At 51.2% G+C, this 25,263-nt stretch overlaps 1 protein-coding gene across 4 annotated transcripts in view; it reads left to right on the top strand.

Moving 5' to 3' along the window:
- Nucleotides 1-25,263, top strand: part of DLGAP4 (DLG associated protein 4) — a 175,968-nt gene that overhangs the window by 33,478 nt on the left and 117,227 nt on the right. For all 4 annotated transcript variants that reach the window (XM_031433874.2, XM_031433873.2, XM_064475715.1 and 1 more), the window contains exon 2: nt 18,606-18,822. The gene's annotated coding sequence lies outside the window, so the exon portion shown is untranslated. The remainder of the gene's footprint in view (nt 1-18,605; nt 18,823-25,263) is intronic.

The following is a 25,263-nucleotide window of genomic DNA, read 5'->3' as shown; positions in this document are numbered from 1 at the left end:
GAAGGCTCTGTGGGTGTGTGAACAGCTCTGCTTTACATTTTCCAAAGACCCCTCCTGCCTCTAGGTGGAAAGTGAATTGGAGGGGCACACGGGGAAATGGGGAGCCTGGGATGGTGGTTGCTGCTGACTTTGGGGCAAAGGTGACCAAGGAGGACCCAACCCCAGAGCTGGGATTTGTCCCTGGGATTCTACTTTAAGCCTCTTACCACCCTGTGGGCAGTGACCGATTCTAATGCCTCAAAACCCTTTCCAATCCATGATGCCCTTGATGCCCCACCCTAGGACCCAGGAACCCCATTTTATAGAGGCAATACCACATCAGACAATTTTGACTTGCTCAAGGTCACTCAGTTTGGAAAGAGCAGAGCTGGGATAGGAAGCCAACCTTTTGGATTCTACCACTCTTTAATGCCTCCCCTGCCCCTTATCCCCTACCAGAGATCAAGGCTGCACCTCCTAAGGGAGAAAGAATTAAGGTTTTGAGGCTGCTGGGAGCCCCCTGTTGGGTGGATTTGAACTATATCTGTATGTGCATGTGTGTATGCGCACACTCCACTCAGGAAATTTGGGACGGGAGCAGCTCGGGTGCATGTCTGGGACTCCTCTTTGCTGGGAAACCAGGCCAGAGCTGGAGGGGCCCTAGCAGTGCTGTCCTGGCCCCGCCCTCTCCGTGGTACTTAGATGCCTGCTGGCAAGGGCACTGGCCGGTACTGAGTTGCCTCTGGCCCATGGCTGCAGCTGACACATTGTCTCTGGGCCGCTTCACGTCTCTGCCTTTGACAGAGGACCCTCCAGCAGGACAGAGGGATCACCATGGAGGGAGCTGCCTGCCTGCAGTTCTGGATGCTGTGGGTGTGGGGGAACCCTGTTCACCTTGCCAAGGGGAACCTAGCTTGGAGCAGTGGGAGAGGTCTGCGCTGGGACCCTGGGTTGCCTGGGGACTTGTGATAAGTCAGGTCCCTCTCTGGTCCTGGTCCAAAATTTTTCCATCTGGACAGTGGAAGTGGCATGGGATAGATTCAGTGATTTAAAACTCACTGACCTGAATCTCTGCTCCCCACTTCCCTAGCTGTGTGGTCTTAGGCAACTAACTTAACCTCTCTGAGCTTCAGAATATTTGTCTGTATTCTTATCCTCAATTTAGTACTTACTTTGCAAGACTTCTGTGAGTAGAAGTGGGTAAAATTCTTGGAAGACGAGGCACACAGCAGGCACCCAGTCAAAGTTAGCCTCACAAATTAATAAGTACACAATCTAACAGTAATAGCTAGCATTCATTGGACTCCTCCTCAAACCACATACTTCATCTGCATTCACTCTTCATTGCAGACCCATGAGGTCAGTATGCTTATTGTCCCCATTTTACATTGAGGGAACTGAGGCACAGATAGGTGAAGGGTCATCCTGAGATCACACTGCTGGGAAGGGTCCCAAACCCCAGCAGAGGCAGCTCCTGGAAATGTTTGCCAAGGGGAACCCTGTCTTAGGAGAGCTGCTGGGATTTCAGCACCATGGATAAGGCTCAGCAGCCGTCAGGCTGAGGCTGAGGGCCTGAAGGGAAAGAACTGGCTTTCAGCTGTGCTTGGGGCCCTGGATGGCAGGTCCTTTTCAGGGGGTGGAACCTTCCACCTTATCCTCATCATGTGGAAACATCAGAGCTCTGATGAGCCAACAAAGCCAAGGGTCCACCCCTTCTGGCTCAATGAGTCTGATGGACATAGAGGCCCTTCTTCCTGGAAGAGGAGGAGCGAGGGCGCCACTTCCAGGTCCCAGCATCACCACATCCATCCTGGGCTCTAGTGTCAACATGGCAACAGATATCAGATGCACCCCTCAAGACCCTGTTCCAGGAACCCCTGGCTGACTTGGCCTTGGAAATCCCAGAGGCTGAGTTTGAAGGGATCAGCACTGACTCTGCTCTCCCTCCAGACCACTGGGGAAACCAAGGCCCAGAGGAAGGAAGGTGGCTTCCTGGGATGTGCTAGATGGAAAGTTCTCAATGTTCAACTGACCCCACTGCTCCACTGTATAGATGAGAAAACTGAGGCAAAGGGACTATCTTCAGAAGGATCTGCAGTACATCCCCCTGCACTTGTCTTCTGGAAGCATCACTTCTTTTCCTTCCATGTGCCATAACATGTGCCATAATTTAAAGTATGTGTTTTTGTGTGTTTGGTGTCTCTTCCCTGCTGGGAGACAAACTGGGGCCATTTGTTCATGGCCATGTCCCAAGGCCAGTGCACACCATGGTGGTCACCACACTGTGGGTCCTGGGGCCAGCTGGCCTGGGTTCAGATCCCAGCTCTACCACTTACCTGCTGTGAGACCTCAGGCAGATCACTTCTCCACTGAGCCTCAGTTTCTTCATCTGTGAGATGAGGAGAACATGGCACCCACCTCACAGGGTTGCTTTGCAGGTTTGCTCAGATGTTAGGAGCACTGAGACTTGAGGGTGGCAAGTGCCAGCCAGTATCATCTGTTGTCTTTGTTACTGGTTTGTGGGCACTTGATAAGTGGTGAATGAATGAGTAGAATCCACCTGCCAGCCCCATCATGAGGGCTTTCCTTCACGACGTTAGGGGCTGCTGCCTCCTGATTCTATTACATTTTTTATTCCAGCAGATGTTTACTCCTCACCTGCCTTGTCAGAGGGCCTTGAAATTTAGCACATACATTGGAATGCCTTAGAGAGACTTGACACTGCATATTCCCGGCCCCTTCATGACTCCTGGGTTCCAAGCCTCTGTGGGCAGAGTCCAGGGTCTGCATTGTTATGAGCACCCCATGCTTGTTGTCCGTGGCAGGATGCTATTGTGGCTGCCTCGAGGGGCAGTGATGAACTGCCCTGCCAGCATAGAGCTGACGGGCTCCTGAGGCCTCAGCACCCTCGGCAGGACCTCAGGCCTTGCTCCACAGGCACTGGAAGCTGGAACAAGGTCCTGGGCCCAGGGGAGGGTGGAGTAAACCCTAGAGAGGAGCCATCAGGGAAGGCCTCCTGGAGGCAGTGGTGTTTCAATCAGGCTTTGAGGGGTGGGCAGGATGTTGCCCAGCTGAGATTGGCAGATGGTATCTCGGATGGGGGAGCAGCACACACAAAGTGGTGGAGGCAGGAAAAACAGGTTGTGCCTGGAGTGTGGTGTGGGATGAGCTAGTAGATGATATATTCGGAGAAATGGGTGGGGTTTGTGTGGATTGTCAAGGACCTTAAGTGCTTTATCTTATACAGGCCCCTTCACTTTCTTTCTCTGTTTTCCTTCCATCACTACAAGGTCATAGGACCTCTCTGTTCCACACTTGACCCTGGTTATTCCCCTTCCCAGTTCCAGTTCTTCCCCATTCACTCTCTCTTTCTCATTGATACAGTGACCTTGAGATATGTTCCCTATGAAATGAAATCTGTTCCCTATAAAATGAATCCATGCTGAAGTCTCAGTGGTAAAAATGGGTTGATTATGGTGGGAATGGGGTCCTGGTGGTGAGGGGTGTGTGTCTTGTAACAGGCTCTTTCAGTACCTTAGCCCGAGAAAGGGACTCCTGTGGTGGGAACTCAAACATGATAGAGGAACAGGGAGGAGGCCAGTGCAGCAGCAGTACCTTTTCATGGGTCACGGTGAGGATAAAAAGTGATGATGCATGAGAAGTATCTAGCATTCATCTTGGTACACAGTAGGTGTTCAGTAAATAATGTGCCCATGTCATGATTTTCCCGGGTCAGTTCTGGAGTAATTAGTAACAGCTTCCTTTTTAATCTTATAAATGTCCTGGTTTGAATAGTAAAGTACATGGTCATTGCATCAATAAATAATAGCTATTTCTTGGGAAGCTTAACTTCCTAAGGTGCTTCTGAGAGAGCAGCATCCCCCACATCTCCAGCATCCTCGGGAGATAGGCCACCTTCCTCATACTGACATCCTCCCCATCGTAGCCCATTTTCTGCCCTTGGAGGAGCAGCCCCACTGGGCGCAGTGGTGCTTGTGCCAGCCCATCATCTGCAAGTGAACAAGAGGGCCAGCATCTCATAGTTGTCACATTTTCAGCATTTGGGTCCTGGGTGGCTTCGTGATTTCCCCAGATGTGTCTCTGGAGGAGGTACCTGCGGACAGGGAAGTGATCTGCACAAGAAGGCAGGAGGCTGGCATGTGCCCAGCCTGATTCATCCCTGTTATTCAACTTGACCTTGGGCCTGGCTGGCTCCGTCCCACTCTTGGCACCAGTTTCTTGTGTGCTGGAGAGACAGTCCCCTTGTGGAGGTGGGGGCACAAACGAGGTAGTGGATGAGTCTCTCGGGGCTGTGGGACCTGAGCAAGTGCCTGGGTCGTGGTGAGGACAATTCCTTCTGGGCAGGGTAGTGGGAGAGGGAGACTCCTGTGATCTCATTCATCCTCCTGGACCTGGAGACAGTCCCTCCTCGTGCCAGCACCTGCCCCATCCTGACCCTCCTGAGACTCAGAATTCAGATTCCTCAAATACCTGGATTTGCAGGTGCCTGATAAAAATGTGTGCCTCACTTTCCTGGCACATAAAATAGCCCTGCTATTCCTCACATTTTATTTCTGTGGGGCAAATCGGATGACATGATGGCTGACAAGGGGCTACCAGCAGGTGGGGAGGGAGTGGTAGTGATATCCCTTTGTTCCCACATGTGCCAGCACAACCCTCTGCACACAGTAGGTGATTACTCAGTGTGTCCCATCAGCAGATGGCAGGGAGGTGATGTGTGCTCAGGGGCTCTGTCTCCCCTTTGCAGAAACCAGAGAGGAATGCAGTCGCTCACTGCCTGACTCCTCCTACTTTGGCCTTGAGGCCTCCGCTGCCCCCAGAGACTGGTCATGAGTTGGGGGGTGGGGGCACTGTCCCCACCACCAGGGTGACATCACCCTGCCTGTCACCCGGCAGCACCATGAGCCACTAACTCAGGAACCCTGAAGACCTGAGGACTCAGATGCCAGGCAAGGACAACTAGAGTTGGGGGGTGGGTGTCTGTGGGCCCAACAGATCTAAATTTTAATCCCTAGTCTAATGAGTGCTGGCTTTCTGACCTCAGGCAAGTCATTCCACCTCTCAGAGCTTCCGTTTTCTTCCTGTGTAAAATGGGGATAATAGTAGAGGGTTCACAGGGTCGGGGGACCCAACTGTGTGGCACAGAGGAGTGAGTAGCACCTGCTGCTGCTGGGATTTCCCTTATCTTCATGCCAACTCTGACAGCTGGCAGGACCTGGCATGTCGTTGTAATGATGCTGTAAATTGGTATATGCCCTACAAGACTGTAGGACAGGTACTAGGTCCCATTCTTTCATTTGCTCAGTAAATATTTATTGAGCATCTTCTGTGTCCCAGTCACTGGGCTGGGGGCTCTGGATACACTGGTAGGGAAAAGTGATAGTGTCTTCCCTTCTGGGCTTACGTTAGGGTTGGGACTCATTGAACCAACCAGTAGGTACGATGTACTGCGATCCAGATGGCGTTGCATGCTATGAAGCAGAGCAGAGGAATAGAGAGTGAGAGCAGGGTGAGACAAGGTGTCCGAGTCCGGTTCCAGGATGGCCTCTCTAAGGAGGTGACGTTTGGCAGAGACGTCTGAGAAATGAGGGAGGGCGGGAGCCATGTGGATATCCAGGGAGGAGCGCTCCTGGTGGTGGAAACAGCAAGTGCAGAGGGCCTGGGGTGGGAGTGGGTTGTGAGAACTGGGAGGCTAGTGTGAAGGGAACAGAGAGCTTGACAGGGAGAGTGGTTGGGAGGTGAGGTCAGAGGGGCACCTGGAGGCCAGACATGTTTGGCCCTATTAGCCAAGGCAATTCCTTTGGCTTTTCACTCCCTATGAGGTGAGAGCCCTTTGGGATTTGAGCAGAGACTTGCATCTTAATAGGACCCTCTGGCTGCTGTGTGGAGACCAGACTGAAGGCATCAAGAGTGGAGGCAGGAAGGCCTGGGGAGGCCACTGCTGTACTCCAGAAGAGAGATGATGGTGGCTGGGACCCGGTGGCAGAGGTGGAGGTGGTGAGGGGTGATTGGATTCTGGAGATATTTTGGAGGTAGAAACAACAGATCTTCCTGATGGATTGAATGTGGGGAGAGAGAGAACAGGAAGGAGGACAGAGGAAGAAGGAGGGGCAGAGAGAGAGAGAGATGGTATTAAAAGCCACAAGGCTGGGTGAGGTCACCTGTGTTGCCAAAAAGGGGACTGATCCATGGTCGCTTCAGGAAATAACATTTGAGTGACTGGAAATGTCTCAGGTGAACTGAACATTAGGATATGGGTGTGAGTTATAATATGAAGGCAATGAAGAATGAAATCTTCTCTGCCATATAAACCATTGGAAGGGGCCACAGAAATGAGCTGGATAGTCAGGAGGCCTAGGTTCCTTGCTGGCCCCATGTCAGCTGTGTGACCTTGCGTAGGCACTTACCTTCTCTGGGCCTCTGATTCCTTTTGGAAGGTCTTGACTCTCGGACTAGTGGGCCATCTCCCATGGTGATGCTGGGGCAGCTGTGAAGCTCCAATGGGCCTGGGGAGGAGGGGTGGGCAGGGGAGCTGAGGGTGGGGAGAAAGCTGACCCAAAGAGCCGCTTCCCTGGAGGGGGCTTGCAGACAGAGCAGCTACAGCTGAGAAAGAGGAGAGACTCATGCAGAGCCATGGCAGGTCCTTCTGGGATGACTGAGATGGGGGCAGCTCCTACAAGAGGCACAGTGACCTCAGGCTGGGCCTTTGTCCCAGCAAAGTGCTGAGCCAGCTTATAGGCCAGTCCTGGCCATATTCCCTAGGTACAGCTCCTCCAGGGCCCAGCATAATAGAGGAGGCCCCTTTCCCCTGCACCACGGCCTTTCTCTGCTGCTAACCTTCCCAGGAGCATTTTTTTCTTTCTACCGTAAAGGGCAGAAGCTTCTCCAATAAGCATCTGGTCGCAGAACTCAGCATGTGGCAGCCACAAGGGGCCTAGAGTTGTACAGCTGGGGGAACTGAGGCTTTGTGTGGGAGAGTGACTCGCCCTGGGCACAGGCACTGGGGCTCCAACCCAGATCCCCCAACTTTGCCATTCAGAACTCCGTCGTCCCCTCCCCCATCCTCCAGCTCTCCTCTTTTGTCTTCCACCCCCTTTATCAAGGGTCAGTGAAGGGAAAATGGGCAGGCTCTTGAGGCAAGTTGACCTGAGAGCCAAACCCACTTCTGCTTCTCACTTGCTGTGTGACCTTAGTTGAGCCACTCAACCTCTCTGAGTCTCATTTGCCTTGTCAGCCAAATGGATGTAATGATTACAACCTGTCAGGACTGTGGGGAGGAGCCAACTAAACACTGTAGAATTGGAAAAATAGGAAGCTGACGGGTGCCAGTCTCATGCCCCTGGGTTCATGGGCGTCGGGGTTATCCTGTGGGAGGAGGAGCTGCCCAGAGCTAAAGTAGAGGTCGTGCCAAGCAGGTACTCCCACTTGACATTTCACACAAAGCTGTCACACACAGCACGCCCAGAATTTGTCTCAGAGGGCCAGCCTCCGCTGGGTGGAATCTGGAGAAAAAGCCAGAACAACAGTGCCTGGGGTCCTCTGCTCCATTCAGTGCCACCTCCTCCGTGTCCATACTGGCCCTGGGTTCTGGGACCTTGAGATGCAGCCATACCATCAGAGGCCAGGGCAGGTGGGGAGCCAGCCCCAGCAAGAGCCCTGTCTCTCTCTGGTGTGAGTAGCTGGTGTGGCTCGCTGGGGTGTGGCTACACGGGCGACAAGCAGGCTGCCCAGTTCCAGGAGTGTGATGGAGCTTGGAGTGGCTGCAGCTGCCCCCACACCCCGTCTCCTCCTCTTCCCAGCTACACCTATCAAGAGCAGACCATGCCCACTGCTTCTGCCTTGGGTTTCTGCCCTGCCCCAGCTGCCTTGCCGCCTCCTTCCCTCCCCAGCTGAGCTTCTCAGTGGTGTTGATTATGGTCACTGATCTTTTTTATTTCCCACTCACTGCAGCCTGAGTCATATCTCACCCTTCCGTGGGCATGGTTCTCACCAAGGCCACCAGGACCTCCTGTGGTTCACCTCAGTCCTCACCGCCCCCAGACTCTGGGCATGGACACACGCCCTGACTGCCTCCTCCATGGCAAGCTGGACCTCTAATAGCCTCTCTTGCTGCCTCATCTCATGCCTTTGCCGGCTTCCCTTCCTCCGTTGGTCCCCTAAATGTTTCTACTTCTCAGGGCTCTGTCCCAGCCACCTTCTCTTCTCAGGCCACACCTTCTCCAGGGGACTTATCAACTATCACCACTTCGGAGTCCTGCACACCCACAGTCCCCAAACCCCCAGCTCCATCCCTGGCCTTTCCCTGGAGCTCTTCTGGATGGTACCCCCAATGTCCCAGAAGCACTTCCTGCTCAGCATGTCCAGAGTGACATCAGCATTTGCTCTTAAGCCTGCCCTTGCTCTCTGTCCCCTGACTAGTGAGTGGCACCGTCTTCCTCTGCATGGGTCGTGTCACCATAGCACCCCCTCAGCCCCCATCAGCCTTTTTAAAACACAGCTTTATTGAGGTATAATTTACACACCTTACATACACTTTACTTATTTTAATTATTCATTTTGATGAGTACTAATAGCTTTATAGTGTGCAACCATTACCACAACCTAAAAGTTTCCTTGTACACAATCTCCACTCCCATCCCAGGCTCCAGGCAATCACTGATCTGTCTTAGAGTTTTACCTTTTCTAGAAAGTTCTTATAAATGGAAATGTACAATAGGTCATCATTGTGTCTCGCTTCCTCCACTCAGCATATTGTTTTTTATGTTCATCTACATTGTTGCACATATCAGTATTTCATTCCTTTTTAATGCAGAGTAATATTCCATTTTATGGTATATGACATTTTGTTTATCTGTTCACTGATTGATGGGAATTTGGATTTGGAGCTGTTATGAAAAATGGTGCTATGAACATATGAATATGTATGTGAACACATACAAGTCTTGATATAGATATCTACTTTTTAAGGATATATACTTTTTAGGGATATATACTTTTTTGAAAAAAAAGATTTAACCAACAGTTTTAATAACATGCTTGCATTAAGTAGGCAGGATATATACTTTTGTTTTGCATTCCTCCCTTTTTCCCACTATCCCACCAGACCCTGATTTTCACTGGGAAGCCATGTGGTTCCAGAGAAACTGACTCTACCTCCCCAACCCAGGGATAGAACACATGACCCAGGCCAAGCCAATCAGTGTGTCCCATCCCCCAGACACAATGATTGGTTCCTGGATGGGCATGTGATATAAGCAAGTCCAATCAGAGTGACTCTTAGGACTTGGCTGGAAGATTAATCCTTCCTTATGCCCCTGATGATGTGATTTGTCTGAAACAGCTGCAGCCATTTCTAACACATGAGGGAAGCCAGCCTTAGGATAGAGCTCACACGTGAAGAAGAATTGAGTTGAGAAAATGTCAACAAAACAGAACTGGCACTCTGACTGAACTGTGCTTGAAGTAAACCAAAGTTCTGGACTTTTTCAATTATGGGCTAATCAGTTTACTCTCTTGTTAAAGCCAGCTGGAAGTGGGTTTTGTTGTTGTTGTTGTTGTTGTTGTTTATAGCTCAGGGGTTGGCAAACTATAGCCATGGCCAACTCTTGTAAAAGAATTTTTGTTAGAACACAGCCGTGCTCATTCATTCATTGTCTGTGACAGCTTTGGAGCACCAAGTTGTCCACAAACCAAAAGTATTTACCATTGGCCTTTTAAGAAAAAATTTGCTGACCCCTGTTATAGCCCAAAGCCTAGTATTCAGTTTGTACCCCAGTCACTCAGGACAGAAACATAGGACTCCCTGACTCCTCCCTCTGCCTTATCCTCTACATCTAATCAGCCCCAAGTCTGATTGACTTTATAGTCTAAATATCTCCTGAATCTGCCTGCCGTCCCCCAGCCCCAGTGCCCCTGCTCCAGGTAGGCCGCTGTCAGCAATCACGTGGATCACAGTGCCCACCTCCAGGCTACCCCACCAAGCTGCTGGGTGATCTTTCTCCAACCCAAACTTGAGGAGCCCTTGGGCTCTCCACTGCTCCCCAGATAAAGGCCACACCCCCTGGACTGGCACTGCAGGACCCTCATGATCAAGTCCCCACCTGTGTTTCCAGCCCTGTCTCCCCCCCATCACCTCCCCTCTCCCCTCTTTCAGCTCCCCTCTCCCCCAGAGCACACAGACCAGCTCCCCACCTGTGCATAATTCCTCACAGTTCCCCAAACGTGGTGTGCTTTGTCCCTCTTCCCCTGCCTCCAGCACCCTTCCCTACTTTGTCCACCTTTGGACTCCTGTGCATCCTCCAAGGCCCAGCCAGAGCCTCACCTGCTTTTTGATATTCTTCTAATCCTCCAAGGCTGGTCAGAGCTCACATGGGTCCCCGGCTTTCTTCCCAGGCAGCTCGGTCACATCAGCCCGTCATATCTGTTTACACGTTTTCCACCCCCACTGACTAAATCATCTCCTTGCTCTCAGCTTGACCCAGCTGGGGGTCACACACAGACTAGGGGCTCAAGAAAAGTTTGTTTGTAAGCACAGTGTTCCCTGCTTTCTGCTCCAAAGCCACTGTGAGTAATCAGAGGGACTCCAGGCCAGACAAGGCTTTGAATTAGGGACCAGGTGGGCTCAGTGTTGACAGGAGAGATGGAAGGATTGGAACTGCCTACCTCCCCACCCCACCCCCCGCTGCCCTGGCAGGAGCACCTTCAGAAAGTGCAGAGAAATACCTCCCGGGATTCAGAGAAAGGAAAGTAGGGCAGGCAAGAGCAGGCCACTGCGGCGGCCCTGGGGAGTGCAGAAGAGAAATGAAGGGATTACAAGGAAATGTCATTAAAATAAAGATCTTCCGTGGCCTCTGAAAGTCAGAGGGCCAAGAGGAGGCCAGATGGCCCGTGAGAGGGCTGCTGGGTCCTGTCAAAGCTGCCAGAAAGTTTAGGGATTTACAAGACTGACCCTTCGGAGGGTGTAGGAAACATCTGATTTCCAAGTTCTCGACTGAAAACACACCTGGGCACCAGCTGTCTGAGTCCAAGAAGCTACTGTGGAGGATTCACCCACTGGGGGGGTCTTGGCTTCCCCATTCCAGGGCTTAGGGCTGTGGCCTAACTCATTGCTCCTTCCGGAAGTGTGTGCCAATGTGAGTCCAGTGCGCAGAAATCAGAAACCAGGCCATGCCTGAACTCCCTCATGGGACTCTAGTGAGGAGCAAATGCAACAATGGATGTCAATGTGCCTTGCAAACTGTAAAGTGCTGTCACACCCTGTCAATGTCTCTCCTCAATGCAGCCTTCCCAGACTCCCCCAGCTGAATTTGTTACCTTGTCCTTATGGCTCCCCAGGCTGTGTATAAACCTCATTCTTGCACCTATCCACTCTGCCACAGACCCTAAGGTAGGACATGTCCCTCCGCCAGACTGAGCTCCTTGGGGGCAGGGACGAACACATCATTCCTCCATATCTGGCCTGGAGCCAGAATTTGGCAACTAGTTCTTGAATGACCTTGAGTCGTAAAGAAGCAATTAACTTGAGGGTGCTGGGTAACCTCCATTTATAAAAACAGGGACCAGGTGGTACATGGTGGAAATCCTTCTAATGAAATGATAAAACATTTCCTAAGTTGCGGCTCAAGAAGTGTGAGCATCTGGAAATGCAGTCTCAGGGTTGAGAATGCTAAACACTGTCTGATCTTGTGCTGTCCAATAGGGTAGCCACAAAGGATGTGTAGCTAGTTAAATTAAAATTAAATTTAAAATTCAGTTCTTTAGTTGCACTCGTCACATTTTAGGTGCTCGGTAGCTGCATGTGGCTCGTGGCCACTATTGGACAGTGCAGGTGACAGCATTTCCATCACTGCCAAGAGTTGTTGAGCACAGCACTCCCCAGTGCCTTGAAAATTCATGTCTCTGTGTTATCTTAGGCCCTGATCATTTGTCAGGGGCGGGGTGGCGGGGGGGGCTTCTGACATTTCTGGAGGAGAGCTGGAGGCCCTGGAGCCTGGCCACCCAGAGTTTGGATCCCTGCTCAGCCACTGATTTGCGCAGCCTGAAGCAGAGGAACTTCCGCCTCCTCCCTGAGGCTCAGTGTCCTCATCTGCAAATGGGCGACCTCATTTGCTTGCACAGAGCTCTGGGGGTTAGAGGAGAAAGCTTCTAAAGGGCTTCTCGGTGCCCTGTGCAGGAGAGAGTGAACAGGCTACACGTGTCCAGGAGCTCTCAGAAGGGGAACCTCCAGGACCCTGGAGCTTGGCAACTGCCCATGGCTCTCAAAACAGGGGTCAAGGCACGCTGGAGCTCATCTGGACACTGGGGGCATGTCTGAGGCAGTGGCCAGTGGGTGTGCCTGGCTGGGGACAGTCAGTAGTTGAGAGCAAGGCTGGAGCCAGTGGGCCTGAGGCTGGCCAGAGCCTGGGAAATCCTGGGCAGACGCAGTGAAGCTTGCTTCTGAGACCCTAGCTGCTGAGGAGGGGGCTTTGCAGTCCGGGTTCTCATGTGCTTCTTCTGCATAAAACTCTCCTCTGTCCACCAGCTGACTGGAGGATATTAATTAATAATAATATGAGCATAATAGCAACTAAGTTTGCTGAGCATTTTCTGCATACCAGGCACTGTGCTAAGAGACATAATACGCCTATGCACTAACTCATTTCGTCCTTACAACAGCTCTTTGTAATAGATACATTGTTATTACCATTTTACAAATGGGCAACACTGAGGTTATTTCTTCAAAATCACACAGCTACAAGGTGGTGGAGCAGGGCTCTGACCCCAGGCTGTCTAGCTCCAGAGTCTATGCTTTGAATAAAGTACAAACTCCCTACCTGGTCTTAAAGGGTCCTGCAAAGCTGGCCTCAGTCGACCCTTCCACCTTCACCTCGGGTTGGTCCTCCTATCCAGTCAAGTTCCTCGGATACCCCAGGTGTCCCCTTCCTATGCCTGTGCCCTTGTTTATCCCTTGACCTAGATGCCCTCCTCTCCTCCCCTCCACCCTCCACAGAGTCCTGTTCATCCCTCAGGACCCAGTTCTGGTGTAAGCATTTTGAGGCCAAGAACTGGGCTTAGGTCATTTTTGTGTCACAATGTCCAGCACGTGGCTTGGAGCATTGGAGGTCTTGGCAAATTAAGGGTGATGGATTGAAGGGTGGATGAATGAATAGATGGAGCGATGGGTGGGGCGGGTAGATGGTAAGTCAAGGAGCAAGTAGAAGTTGGTGTATGGTTGGGAAACTGGATGGGTGGACAGAGTGTGGGTGGATGGGTGGTTTGCCCTCAAATGCCGAGGGAGGATGAGGCCTGACCTAAACACAGGGCAGTGGTTTGGAGAGCAGTGGTGGTTTGAAGACATTTAAGGGTGAATCCACAGGGCTTGCAGAGGACTGAGGGGCAGAGAGGGGTCCAGAGCAATGACCAAGTTTCTAGCCTCGGGACTTGGGAGGATCGTGGTGGTACCAGGGAGGAGCAGGTTTGGGAGAGAAGGTGATGAGGTCTGTTTTGGGTGTGGGAGAGGGAGGGGCCCATGGAGGGAAGGTCTGGGAGGCAACTGGGGACATGAGCCTCAGTCAGATTCAGGGACAAAGAGGTTTTCACAGAGTCTTGGGAGGTCAGTGTGGACTTAGGACTGAGGGCTGGGAGGACAAGCTGTCACAGGGGAGGAGGAACCATAGTCCCTAAAGTGGAAGCATCAGGAGGAACACAGCACCACTGGGGAGGGCACTGCCATGTCACAAACATCCATAAATCATCAGGGGGTATGCTGGGGGCAGCCAAAGCCTAGGGGGTGCAGGCAGGAGACTTGGTGCTGGAAATGGGCCATGAAGGGTGGCAAGGTTTTAACCAGCCCAGGGAGTGGTTACCCTGAGCAGGGAGACCTCTCAGGCTAAGGCAGGGAGTAGAAATGAGCAAATTGTATCCATGTGCTCCCAGGGCCTTGGGGCCACTGGCCATCAGTCAACTGGGGAACAGGAGGCTCAACACCCCGGTCCCTCTGCCTTTGCTGGTACCCTGTGGCCACAGCCTCCAGGGTCTGGGAGGACTCCAGGGTAATCTGGGAGCTGTACTGCTTGGGGCAAGTCACCTCCCCTCTCTGAGCCTCAGTTGCCTCATCTGGAAATTGAAACCAACACCACCTGCCTGGTTTTCTGGGAGGAATAAATGACACGTGGGGGTGTGAGAAGCCCCCAGTTACGTGAGGAAGCGCCATAAATGCTATTTTTAAAAACAATTTTTTTTTCATTTCAGTTCAACTCCACAAATACTTATTGAGCTAAAAAGTTCTGTGTAAATCCATTTTGTGAATTAGATTTTTGTACAGCAAATACCATTTTACCTGGGCCTGGGGTGGCAAATTTGGCTAGGCCGTCCATTCTTTGAAGAGCCCTGAGTCGAATTCTTTTGAAAAGCTCCGGTTGGTTTGTTTTTTGTCACCGAGGATTTTGACTTTTCAGGCTCGCAGAGGGAGGGTTTCATTTGTTCCATGTATGTTTTGAAACAATCCTCCCAGTTGCTGTACAGAAGATGGACCGAGGGAGACAGCATGGTGCCCCGGGAGGAGGCTGGTGCAGTGGCTGGACAGGGGGTGACTCTGGGGATAAACAGAAGGCAGTTGGAGATGTTGGGAGAGGAGGAAGGGCCATGGAAGCCCCCTGGCTTCTTGGTTACCAGAAAGAGTGAGCTGATTCCAGGGACCAGGTTAGATGATGCTGTGAGAGGACAGGGTCTCTGGGGAAGGTCCCAAACTTCCAGGCCACGTGGTGTGTGAGGTGTCCACAAGGCGGCAGGTAGAGCTGCCAGGGGGAATTTTTCTGTGCGAATTTGGTGTTCCGAGGGGCAAGCTGGGCTGGAAAGAAAAATAAATGTCTGTGATAGGAAAGGAAGAGAGCTCGTGATAATAAGCCAATAAATAGTTATTCAGCATTGAAAACATTTGTTGAGCGACGCCTTCCCTGAGCACCCCCATGTGCCAGGTGCCGTGGTAGGCACTGGGGATCTGGCAATAAACGGAATAGACAAACTCTTGGCCTCATGGGGCCAACATGTTAGAGGGAGGGGTAGGTAGTAATAAAGGTGAGTTACTCATTTACATACCCTGTAATATAGTGCTACGTGCCTAGGAGAGCAATAAGGCAGGGAGGGACGGGTACTGGGACTGTTAGGTGGAGTGGCTGGACAGTAATGATACCAGCAGACACAAAGTTTGTGCTCACTGAATTCATTTAAGCCTCACAACCTTACAAGGAAGGTGCTGCAGTTATTCCCATCTCATAAATGAGCAATTGAGTCACAGAGAAGTTAAGAAATTTGCCCACAGTCACTCAGCTATGTAACTTAGCAGAGCCTGGATTTTTATCTCAAGCCCGTGCTCTTTAGTTAAGACTTAACTATTATGCTGAACTGCCTCTTGTTGACAAGGTGAGGTCTCAACAAAGATCTGAAGGAAGTGAGGCGGTAAGGCACATGGACATTGGGCAACCAACAATCCAGGCAGAGGAGGAGCAAGTGCAAAGGCCCCGAGGCTGGAGCATGCCTGGTATATTTGCAATAGTGCAGAGGCCAGGGTAGCCGGGGCAAAGGGAGTGAGTAGAGAGTAAAGGGGAAAATCAGGGGTGGTGGGGGGCCACCTATGGCATCGCTAGGGCTGTCAGCTTTTACTTGAGGTGAAGTGAGGCCATAGAGGGTTTAGAGCAGAGGAGGGGCAGGATCTGACTTGTGTTCCAGCCTGATTCCTCTGGCTTCTGTGTCAGGAGCAAGGACAGAAGCAGGAGACAAGAGAGGACATGTGTAATCCTGACAGGAGATGATGATGGCTCAGTCCACGGTGGTGGTGACAGTGCAGGTGGTGCATCAGCATCTTGATACATCGTGCAAGTGGATTCACTAGGAGTTGCTGATGGCCTGGACGGGGAGGGTGAAGGAAAGAGAGGCATCAACGGTGACTCTAGGGCTTGAGCCTGAATGGCTGGAAGAAGGGTGTTCCACAGACTGCGTTAGGGGCAGCAGTGGGGGAGCCACTCCATGAAGTACTTCCATGTCCTTTATCCCTTTTAATCCCCTGGCTACTCTCCTGTGGTAGATGCTAAAACTCTGGGAGTTTACATGATTTGCTCAGCATCACTTAGCTGGAATGTGGTGAAGCCAGGACAGGAAGCCAAGTGTGCATTATAGGGGTTGGAATTTTGATCCATTCATTCAATCAGAAAACATTTCTGGAGCACTTACTGTTGTGCCAGGAGCTGCATGAAGCACTGACAATGATGACCAATGACAATGGCCCTGCCCTCATGGAGCTCCCAGTCTGATGGAGGAGGCAGTGTCAACCAATGATCATGGAAATGATTCCCTCACATCAGCATGATAAGTGGTGAGAAGGAGAAACTGAGAGAGCCCTAGGAGCCAATAACTGGAGACTTGGCCTGGCTAGGAAATCAGGGAGGGCTTCCTGGAGGAGGTGACTGTCAAATGCAAAGGCCTTTGGGATAGAGGGTCTGTGGAGGCATTGGAGAGTTCTTGTGAAAATACACTTTGGCTTCCCAGGCCGTAATGGAAGAACTCCAAGGGAACCAGAGGCTCCCAGAGGACAGCTTTCCATTGCAAAGTTGCTGGGTCTTCTTTTAGTGTTGGATTATTCTAAGAGCTTTATTGAGATAGAATTCACTGACTGTACAATTCACCCATTTCAAATGCACAATTCAATGGCTTTTAGTATTTTCACAGAGCTGTGCATCTATCACCACAATCCATTTTAAAACATTTTTATTATCCCCAAAAGAAATCACAAACCCATTAGCTGTCACCCCCTCCCAGTCCCCCCACCAGCAACCACTAATCCGCTTTCTGTCCCCACAGAGTTGCCTGTTCTGGACATTTCATATAAGTGAAGTCATACATTATGCGGTCCTTTGTGACTGGCTTCTTTCACTTAACATAATGTTCTCAAGGTTCATCCCTGTTGGAGGTCCCAGGATCATAATCACCATCTGAGCTGGCAAGAACCTGGGAGACTGTCTTCTGTGCTTCTCCCACCTGTTGTAGAGTGGGGAGTTGGGAGGAGACTTGCTCTGGTCCCTCAGCAAGGAAGTTGGGGGGACTCCAAGGTGGGTCTCAGGACCCCCTGCGCCACTGCTCTGTATAGGACCTTTAGCTTTCAGCTCTGGCTGTTTTGGATAAAAGTGACAATTTGGTCAGGAACACATCCTCTCAGGCACTGGATTTTCATGTACTGGCAATTTTCATGCCCCATGGTGCATCTTGAAATCTTTTAAGAATTTGTGTCCACTAATTCAGAATGTTTTGGAGTTCGGTTTTTTCTTGTCCTGCTGTTTATATACTTTTCATCCAGACGATTATGCCTGTTTTTCTGGGTTGGTGATTTTCCCACTTGGGGTGGCAGAGCCACATTGGGGTTCAGTGAGGTCTTAGAATCAGATGCCCTGCCTCTTCCTCAGTGTGTGCCCGTGGGTAATTACTGAAGCTCTCTGAGCCTGTTTCTCTTCTTTGAAAAACAGAGATGACATTGTAGGGCTGTGAGGAGGAAATGAGGTCAAAGGAGTGCAGATATATATAGGAAGGTCAGAGATTGTGAGGCCTTTCCTGGGCCCTGGTGTGACCAGGAGAAAAAGATGAATCTCCCCCACCGTTCACTTTCTCCGTATTCCTACTGTGAACTGACCCCTGTACCTCCCCTCCTGGGGCTGAGGGGGAAAGCCCGAGTTCAGATCCCAGCCCAACCACTTGGATTCTCTGTCCCCACATCAGCTTGGTGAGCTCTGTGTCTCAGTTTCTCCACCTGTAGAATAAGAAAGCAGAGGGCGGGGGGCTTCCACTGAGCCCTCCAAAGCAACCAAGAGACTCCTGGGAGCAGGGCTGCAGAGTGGAGGGGACTCTTTCTTCTCCCAGGAGGGCCTGATTTAAAGATCCAAGCAGGAGTAGCGGCACCTGCTCAACAGAGGTGGTTGGAGAGGAACACCTGGCTTTCCTGTGCCTCTCACACAAGACATGTTACATGGGAAATGCTGATGCAGTACCTCCAGCTCTGAGTGCAGGGGACAGCGACAGAGCTTCTTTGAAGGGTCTTTGTCAGGCACATCCTTTGTGCCCCGTGTTCTACCTGCATTATCTTCTTAATCCTCATAAGAGCCCTCAAAGGAGGCACTCTTATTTCCATTTGACAAGTGGGGAAACTGAGTCTCAGAAAGGGGCAGCTGCCTTCTCAGTGCCTCCTGGCAAGTGAGGGCTCAGCTGGGATTTGAACTTAAGACTGGGTGACTCTGGCCCCTTTCTTGACTACCCCCATCCAGGGAAAGAGAGGGAGAAGCAAAAAGGGGAGGATCAGAGCCTTTGGAACCCAGCTTCCCAGCTGCTGTGGGGATTCTGTGGGTGGTGGGAAAAGCATCATAAATATGCATGACATGCAAATCTGCCTCTGAAAAACAATGTGGGGGCCCACGTAAGCCGGGATGCCAGGGTGCTTTGGAAAATATAGTGTTGTACAAACACTTGGGTTCCTATGCTCCATGGTATCTCCCTCCCCAGCATCCCCAGGACCAGTCCAGGGGTCTCAGGGTGGAGGGAATTATCCCCAACCATCTTCTAATCGGTGTTCTCCCTCATTCCTGCAGGCACCCGTGCCTCCTCCTCTGCCAGGTGCCTGGTAGCCAGAACCTGGTCACTCTGGGCACTGGAGGGCCTCGTCCCACGTTGCTTCCCACCAGCACCTCTGATCGAGTGCCCGGAGGGATGTGTGTGCCAGCCCTCTGTCCAACGCCCACTCCCAAAGTGACGCCTGCTGCTTCCCGACTGGTTCCCATTTTCCCTCTGCACGTAGCTCCCTGGTTGGTAAGTAACTATGTCTGCAACCTGGGCACATAAATCAGGGCTGTTGTCGCACCCACCCATACTTGGCATAGTTGGGAAATGCCCAGCCTTCTCACCCAGCGGCACGCACATGCTGGTGAAGTGACCTCAGTGAGAGCTTTTCTATGTCTGGGCTCAATTTATAGTTTGACTGTTTGTCTCATCCAGTCCTCCCAACAACCAGGAAGTTGGTCGCAGTGAGTGCACCCATTTTACAGAGGAAACGGCCCTAGAGAGGAGAAGCCACTTGTCTGAGGATGCACAGTAAGCCCAGCTCTATCCACCTCAAAGGCCAGCTCTTGCCACACACAAGGGGTTGATGGGTTGGTGACACGGGCTCAGGAAGAGAAGGAGAACAGTGAGTGCTGCTGGGAGCCATGGAACCTCTGGGACCCCTGGGGATGCTGAGGTGAGGCCATCAGAGCTCTAAATCTTGGGGAACCCCATCATTCCTGCCCTCTAGCCTGTGCCACTGGCACTTCTCCAGTCCCACCTTGCCTAACCCCAACACGGGATGAGGGGCCCAGCCCTGCAGCATCTCTGACCATCTATCTGAGGATGCTGCTGCCATCCACACCTGATACCATCATCCTTCCCACAGCAGTGATCCCAACAGCACCCCTACTTGGTGCTGGCCACAGCGCTGACGCCGCATTCCTGCATCTCGTCCTCCTGCCACATCCCAAGGCTGTGCAGGTGTGACTAGTCTAGATCACAGAGGAGGAAACCGAGGCTCAAAGGAGCTCAAGGGGCTCACCCAGAGTCACCCAGTCACCACTCAGCACTATGTAGGGCCTTTGGTTTATGATCTATCTCCTTGTCTGGCTTCAGCAACCCAAGGGTCAGGAACAATTGCTTCGTTCCCCACTGGACAGCCAGCCACTGGCCCTGTGCCTGGCACATGGTGGGTACACAGTAAATAGTTGTGGCAGGAAGGAAAGAGGGAGAGGAGGGAAGGTACTGTCATCTCCCTCCACCCAGACACCGGCAGGACCCAGGAGTCCATTGGCCTTTGGCAAGTCACGGTCCCCACTGACCCCAGTGAGCTTGTGGTCAGCTCAGGCCTTCAGCAAGGCAGCCAGCCCCTCTGGTCTAGATTCTCTCATCTGCCAACAGCTGACCAGCCTCCCTAATGGGATGGTTATGAGAAGAGAAAAGACTTGTAAATATGGAAATATGCAAATGTCACAGGATAATAAAAAACCCGTGAAGTTTGCTGTAGATAATGTCTGTAGAAGTGCTTCTTCAAGAACAAGAGCTGCACCCTTGTGCGGTGCCCCCCTTATTACTAATAACTGTGAAAAGGGCCCTATTAATTAGCTCCCCCCACCTCAGATCCCTCGATCTGCCCCAGGGCTGTTGTAGTAGCCACAGACAGCTGTTGCATTTGGCTGAGAAGCTGTTGCAGGAAAAGAAGTGGTAAGGCTGCCTGGTCTGTGAGCTGTGTCTGTGGGATTTAATTATTTGCAGACACTCCGGGTGGGGCCCTGGGCCCTGCGTGCCCTCCCCAGGGACTAAATATGTGACAGGAGCAGCCTGAGTAACAGCAGGCATTTCTTGAGCAAATTACTGTGTGCCTGGCATTGTGCTAAGTGCTTCATTTTCTTCATCATCTCAGTGAAGCCCCCAACGTCCCTATGGGAGGTGGATGGGGAGACTGAGGCATGGACCTGGCCACATTTTAATCCTTCTCCAAAATTACTGCCACTCTGTGCCCACCTCCACGCCCCCAGGCCAGGCTCAGTCAGAAGGGCAGGATCGTGGCCACTGAAAACAGTGTAGCTGGCAGCCCCCGGCACGTGTGGCCCAGTGACGGAGAACGGGATTCCTTGGCACAAGCAGGGAACACAGCCGTCAGCACTGCGCCGAAAGATGGAGGCCCGGGCGGCAGCGAGGGAGGTGTTACTGCTGTTATTTTGCTGACAAGCTGGTTATTTAAAGAACAGCCAAAGCCGAAGTTGGGAAGTGGGACGGGGAGTCTCCATGCCCAGGGCAGAGGCAGCCAGGGCTCTGGGAGCCTGGCTGGGTAGGGACAGGGTAACCACACGTTCTTTTTTTCACTTGCTTATTATTATTAATATGGTAACCCAGCACCATAAAAATCTGGGAAAGCATTTCCTTTGTGGAGAAAAGAGGATATAAGTAGGGCAGAAGGGGTTTCTGAGGGGCAAGCAGCATTCTATACATTGACCCAGGTGGTTTTGTGATCATTTATTGTGGTAAATATTTTTGCTTTGTGTGCTTTTCTCTGTGTATTAGATTTCACAGTAAAAGGGCTAAAAAGCAATTATAACAATAATAGTTAATATTTGTTGAGCACTTACTAAATGCCAGGCTCCTTGCAAAGCATCTTACCTTATTTCATTGAAGTTTCACAGATTCTATTATTCTACCCATTTTACAGAGGAGGGAAGTGAGGCTTCAAGAGGTGAAGTTATTTGTCATGTGGTCAAAGAGCACTCAGATGAGAGAGATGGGATGAGAAACTGGACAGACTGACTCAGGCCAACATCACTGTCCCATGTTTGAGATCAGGAGTCAGAAAGTGCCCCCAAGGGCAGGGGTTCCTCCATTTGTCCCTTGGACATACTATCAATGCCATTGCATTCTTAAGGCTCAGGAGGCCAGGCAGGTGTCTGGCAACAGAGGACAGATGAGACATCTGGGAGTCTGACAAGGGGTCAGAGCGAGAGCATTTAGCCATTTAATAAGCGTTGATGGATAGGGCTGGGCCAGCCCTAGGGACAGGCCAGGGGAGGAGGCCAGGGCTTACCCAGGAATCATTCAAGGTAAAAAGTGGTCATCCAGGTGAGACAGGGTCAGACTCAACCTCTGAACTAACTGCATGTGGGGCTGAACTGCCATTTCCTGAGGACCCATTATGTGCTCAGCACATCCATTATCTTCCTGAATCTTTAGAACAACTCCAAGAGAGTATTGGCCCCATTTTACATATGAGAGGGTTAGGCTTCCAGAGAGGAAATGACTGGCCCAAGTCCACACAGCCAGTGAGGGGTGGAGCTGCTCTACCAGCTCTGCCAGCCTCCAGGGCCCTGTGTCCTGGGTGTGCAGCAAGCATTGCTCGGTGCTGGGGTCCCAAGAGGGCAGGCACCTGGCATGGAAGCTCTGAGCAGCCCATGACTAGGATCAAGTTCTAATTCAGAGCTGTGGGTCCCCAAACTGGAGCTGGGGACATGGCCTGGAGCAGAACATGGCAGAGGATGTCTCCAAGCCCTGAAGCAGGGGCACCTGCTCTGCAGACAGGACAGCAGCCCCAAAGGCATTCCTGCAATCCCAGGACAATAGAGTGCTAGTCCCTGCTGGTCTGTGTCCCTTGCAGAACACACAGCCTTTGGGAGGGACAGATATACAAACAGCCAAACAAATAAACTGAATAAGCAGAGACTCCATCAGTGCAGTGAAGGAAATTAATGGTGACATTATAAAGATGAACAGAGTAGGGGGCCTTCATGACACCGAACAGCATCAGAGGGTGGTTGTGGGGCTCTCGTGAGTTAAAGCATGTAGAGGACTAGAACAATCCATTGCTGGATCACTGGTGGCTGCTACTTTTACCACTGTGATCGCCAGAGGTGACACCTACCTACTGTGTGCTCATCACGTCCTGCCATGACTCTCAGTGCGGACTGGTCCCCAAGGCTCGCCTCTTCCCTTGGTTACTGAGAGTCATACCCAGTTAGGGGATGAGACCCAGGGAGGTGGGCAGCTTACCTGGGTACACATGGCTGGCTGAACTCCAGGCCAGTACCACCTCCCATCCCCAAGCCCCAGCTACGACCCCACCAAGTCACTTGGATCTGCCGATAAGCTCTCTCATCAGAGACACTGTTATGGGGACGCCCTGGCCCTGGATTTGCTTTATTTTTTTTTTATAACCACTAACGCTGCCTAGGAAGACAGATGCTACCTTACAGACACTCAGAGAATCTTAAATCTCAGGCAGAGAAACTTGCACTGGTGAAGTCAAACTCTTGGAATCACAGAATCTTAGTCATAAATAATCCAGCAAGAGCAAACATATGCATTTCACAAGTAAGTCCACTGCACCTTTCCTGAAGACAGTGATAAATTAGAAACTACCCAATTATGTATCAGCAAGAGATGGTTAAATAAATTACGGTCCAGCCAGACAATGGCATTCTCAGTGGCAATCGAGACAATGCTGTAGATGTATACTTGTTGACATGGAAACATGCCCGCAGTGCTTTGTTGAGGGGGAAATGGGAGGTTATAAAATGGTGTACGTTGTATGATCTCATTTTTGTTAGGAAAAATGTATATAAATATATGCATGCTCCTACCCAGAGAAACTCCCAGAAGGACCACCGTTAAACTGTTCATAGCAGTTTCCTCTGGATGGTGAGATATGGATAAGCTCTATTTTTATTTTAGCTTATATTATTCAGGTACTTTCTAGGTACAAGTGACAGAAAACCCAGCTCAAACTAGTTTAAACCAAAGTGGAATGTATTGGTCTGTGACTGTAAAGTCCAGAGGTAACTGGCTTCAGGCTCAGCTGGATCCAGGGGCTCAGACCTTGTCACTAAGACCAGATTTTTTCAGTCACCATTTCTCAACTCTGCTTCCTCTGGGTTGTTCCTATGTTCTTATAGGGCCCTCTTGTACAGGTGATAAGATGCCTGTCCAGAGGAACATGCAAGACTTCCTCTCAGATAGCTCAGACACAAAGTCCCAGGACTGAGTCTTGGCATTGACTGGTCAAATTTGTACATTTGCCCATTTCTAAATTAAGTGCTCTGATTGGCATCATGGGCCTATGCACCAGGCCCCAGCTGGAGGTAGAATCAACACCCAGAACTTTACCAGTGGAGAATGGGAAAGGGTAGCTTTCCCAAATGAAAATGCAGGGCTGTGGCCTAAAGTAGACCCAACAGCACCAAACGCAGCAAATTCCCCCTCTGTACTTATCTGAATTTCCTAAAATGTGTGACTTTCATAATCAGAAAAAAAAAACCAATATGATTATTGGAAGGAGTCCTGATCCCAGGTCTTACAGGCAGAAGCCCCCTGAGGCAACTTTAGACTCCCTTGGAATCAGAACGTCCGAATCTCTGAAGTGCCATTTCAGCTCAAGAGACATCAGCTCTCTCTGTGTCAGATGCCACAGTCGGCCTACAGGGGAGCCATCCTGGCCTCCAAGGGTCTTGCAGTCTTTGGAGGAGCGAGAGGAGCCCACAGATGATCCATCTGGAATGAGGGTGTGCACACAGGGGCTGAGGGAACACAACAACCAGCACCAGAGCAAGGAAGTCTTCCTAGAGGAGGTGACACCTAAGCTGAGTAGCCGAGAGTCCAGGGAAGAACACTGTAGGTGGAAGAAGCTGTGTGTCAAAGGCCCCGAGGCAAGTATGCTGTGGGAACAACCAGTGGATGAGCGGTGGCAGGCCCAGATCACAGGGGCCTTGAATGCCAGGATAAGAGCTTGGACTTAATCCTGAAGGCAGTGGAGAGACTCTAAGGGATGTCATGGGAGGAGGGAAGTGTCAGCAAACTCAGTCTGGCTGGTGCTGAGAGTACAGCCTTGTAGGGGTCAGGTCAAGGCCCCATGGAGGGAAGGAGAGGAGACCCGGTGACCTCAAGGAGGCCTTAGATATCTACTGGTCTAAATTCCTTTCCACCCTGAGTCAGAATTCCTGCCCTGAGGTACCCAGCCATGCTTGCATACCCCCACAGATGAGGAGGCTCACTCTCTGTTCCATCTACTCTCTGTTCCATCCGCCTCTAGTTATAAAGCTCCTGCACAGGATCAAGCCCACAATCCTGATGTTGCCTGGGGCATACCCGGAACACCACCCACCTGCCACTGAGGTCTTTCTCCCAAATGAGCTGCTAGGAAGGCCTGTGTTTTCCAAAGCCAGGGAGCTCTGGGTGTCTGCACACCCTGCTGGGAGCTTGAATGGAGAGGGGAGGCAGAGAGCATCACATCAACCCATCAGCAGAGGAATGTTTAGTCCTTTGGACACATGTCTACCTTAAGCAGTTCTCCAAATCCCCTTTGCAATTTACAAACAAGAAACTGAGGCTTAGAGAGGCCAAGCCACCTATACAACAACACAGAGCAAGGTAGAGGCAGGTCAGGGGCATGGACCCAGTCTCTTGCACCTTTGCTCCCTCCATGGCCCTCCTCCCATCCTTCAGGTGAGCCCTGGTTACTTCATCTACCCGGGCTTGGACAGCTTTTTCCTTGGAATCTCCAACTATCCCAGATCATCCCCTGATACCCTTTTGAATTCAAAACAGCCAGCAAAATCTTTATTAATCAAAATTTTTGTGTCTTTATTTTGACAACAGCATTTTTTGTTTCTGAGACATCAAAGCTGTGACACACACAAGCCATGATTTTGGGTCAGCTGATTGTGTCCCACGGTACCCGTTTAATTC

This window comes from Camelus dromedarius, chromosome 18 (assembly GCF_036321535.1).
Source record: "Camelus dromedarius isolate mCamDro1 chromosome 18, mCamDro1.pat, whole genome shotgun sequence".
Lineage (NCBI taxonomy): Eukaryota > Metazoa > Chordata > Mammalia > Artiodactyla > Camelidae > Camelus > Camelus dromedarius.
The sequence above is the reverse complement of the archived record's forward strand: the minus strand, read 5'-3'. Positions and strand labels throughout refer to the sequence as shown.